General features: G+C 41.4%; 1 non-coding gene across 1 annotated transcript; it reads left to right on the top strand.

Moving 5' to 3' along the window:
• Positions 1-2,729: 2,729 nt before the first annotated feature.
• Positions 2,730-2,836, top strand: LOC127746035 (small nucleolar RNA R71). The gene has a single exon (XR_008007656.1). It is a non-coding gene; the product is annotated as a small nucleolar RNA R71 (small nucleolar RNA).
• The last annotated feature ends 268 nt before the right edge of the window (positions 2,837-3,104 follow it).

The following is a 3,104-nucleotide window of genomic DNA, read 5'->3' as shown; positions in this document are numbered from 1 at the left end:
GTACAAGGTGAGCACAAGGATCATCATATTTATGAACTGATTGCTTCGGTTTCCAAAACTATCCACTCCCAATGTTGCATAGCAACACTTCCAAGGACATTCCCCATGAAGACAAGTGTGAGATTCCCTTGGTATAGTGGCCGAATCTCCCTTCCTCAATTGTCCTATCAAGTACCATCAATGTCCTTTTTGATTCCCTATACACGAAGAGAAAGTGCAATCAGTTATTTGAAATTTTTGGTGGAAAACTTTAAAGTGTGAACTAGCTAAAAAAATTTCTTTTTCTTTTGTTTTTAAATTACTAAATGCTTTCCATGAATGCAAATCAATCAACCATTAAGCTTCCCATGCATGCAACGTTGGTAAACCAAACTTGTTTGTGATCACATGGTGCAACAAGTTTGGGGAATGAATTTTTCCTCATAATGTGTGTTCAAACCCCACTTGGTGTGCTTTGAACACCAAACTTATCATGTACTATACGCTGCATGTAAAGGGGTCTTATATTAGTTGTCAAAATTGATTTAAAAATACATGAAATTCGCCTTATTACTATTATTAGAGATTTAAGACAGAGGGTATAGAACATGGGTTGCCTCCCATGGAGCGCTTCTTTAGCATCATTAGCTTGATATTTGGTCCTTGTCAAGGTGGTTGATAGTGCTTGAAGTCTTCTCCCCTTGCAGTGAACCTATATCCATTGGCTTTGTTGATAAGCTCCATATGCTCTAAGGACAAGATTTTGTTGATGGGGTACACTGGAGGTAGTTGAGATGGAATGGTGGGGAGGTGAGGTGGTATAGATGGGAAGTATGTAGAAATCACTTCATCTCCTGGCGAGAAATCTTCTGTAGGAATTTTCTTCTTTTTCCATCCCCTTGGGACTTTTTTTCTTGTGTCCGTTGATGCCAACTTGTTCTTTGTGGTTTCCTTTCTGAGGATGGTTTTGTTGTCTATTTCATGTGATTCTGGTGGGTCTGGTTCCTTTTGGATTACACTTGGCTGTTTCTCCTTCTGATTACATTGGTTGTTGACCATAGGAGTCCTTATGTGTGGTGCTTGTGCTTCCTTATTTGGCTCCTCCATCAGCTCATTGTCATCATGATCTGCTTCTTGTGAGAGATTGGAAACATTGAAAGTGAGCTGCTCGTCATGTATTCTCATCACTAACTCTCCTCGCTCTATATCTATGAGTGCTCTAGCTGTGGCTAGGAATGGCTTTTCCAGAATGATGGGGTAAATAGGATTCTCATCCATTTCCAGGACAACAAAGTCTATGGAAAGATAGTAGAACCTTCACCAGCACATTTTCAACTACTCCTATTGCCTATTTTTGAGTTTTGTCAGCCAATCTGATAATTACATCAGTAGGAGTTAGTTCATTGATTTGGAGCTTCTTCATGAGGGAGAGGGGCATTAAGTTGATGCTTGCTCCTAAGTCACAAAGCCCTTTGTCAATCTTTGTTTTGCCTATAGCACAAGGAATGTGGAAACTTCCTGGATCCTTCTTCTTTGTGGGTGGCCCTGGTTGAATGAGAGCACTGCAATCCCTGTTCATCTTTATTGTCTGTCCACCCTTCAATGGACTTTTTCTGGTTAGTAGCTCCTTTATATACTTGATGTAGAAAGGCATTTGCTGGAGGGCCTTAATGAATGGTATATTTACATCAAGAGATGCAAACATATCGAGGAACCTTGAATACATTCTCCCTGCTACACCACCTTTAAGCCTTTGGGGAAAAGGTGCATATGGGTTCAATACCTCCTTCTTCTTCAGCTCTTCCTTGAGTATGGGTTGAAGTGCGTGGCTTATTTCTTCCTGGTTTTCCTTTTGATCATCCTGGAGGTGTTCTACTCCATTCATACTCCTCTCATCACTTGTGGTTATCATCTTACATTCCTCCCACCTTACTTTCTTTGTTTCTCCCCTTGGATTCTTCTCTGTGTCACTGGGAAATCCATCAATGAGTTTGGGAATTTGTTGAGATAGATACCCTACTTGGAACTCCAATCTCTTGATGTTTTCTCCTTGGTTTTTGATATAGGCTCGCACTTCTTCCTTAAACACCTTGTTGTCTTGGACTTCTCTACATAAATTTTCAAGTAGAGCCTCAATCTTTGAGAGCCTATCATCTGTTAGAGATGGTGGGTTGAGATTAGGTGGTTGAGAAGGTTGGTTAGGTGGGTGTTGATAGGATCTTTGTGAGGTGTGTTGATGAGTTGCATTGTTGTTGGAATTGAGGTTGTGGCGTCTCTGATCTTGACCTTGGTCTTGTTGATTTTCCCACCCAAAGTTGGGGTGATTTCTCCATCCAGAGTTGTAAGTTTTGGAGTATGGATCATGGATTTGTCTAGGTGAGTTTCCAACATAGTTGGCTTGCTCCCAGTCACCTTCTTCTCCTATATTCACTCCTTCTTAAACTGGTGATGAAGTGATGGCTTCTGCAACTTGGTTTTCCTCCACCTCTTTAGTAAGATCTGCTAGCTGCTTGGTGATCATCTTATTTTGAGCTAGCAATGCATCCATGTGGTTCAGCTCCATTACTCCTCTAGTGTTACTTCTTTCGGAGGCATAGAAGTAGTCATTCTCAGCAACTGTTTCAATGACATCTATGGCTTCTTCAATGGTTCTCTTCTTGTTTAGAGAGCCTCCTGATGAATGATCTACGGCCTTCTTTGACTCATAGGAAAGATCTTTATAGAAAATGTGAAGTTGAACCCACTCATTGAACATATCTGGTGGGCATCTTCTTGTTAAGTCCTTGAATCTCTCCCATGCTTCATAGAGAGTCTCACCATCTTGTTGCCTGAAAGTCTGCACCTCAGCTCTCAGCCTGTTGATTCATTGAGGAGGGTAGAATCTTGCCAAAAAATTGTCCACCACATCTTCCCAATTTGTTAAGCTCTCCTTTGGGAAGGATTCAAGCCATTTGGATGCCTTGTCCCTGAGTGAAAAAAGGAATAAGAGCAGCCTATAGACATCCGGGTGGACTCCATTAGACTTCACAGTGTCACAAATTCTCAGGAAGGTGGTTAGGTGTTGATTGGGGCCTTCTTGAGCACTTCCTCCAAATGAACAATTGTTCGGAACAAGGGTGATGAGT

This window comes from Arachis duranensis, chromosome 3, assembly GCF_000817695.3.
Source record: "Arachis duranensis cultivar V14167 chromosome 3, aradu.V14167.gnm2.J7QH, whole genome shotgun sequence".
NCBI classification, from domain to species: Eukaryota; Viridiplantae; Streptophyta; class Magnoliopsida; order Fabales; family Fabaceae; genus Arachis; species Arachis duranensis.
Note: the sequence above shows the minus strand (reverse complement) of the source record. Positions and strands in the feature narration are given on the sequence as shown.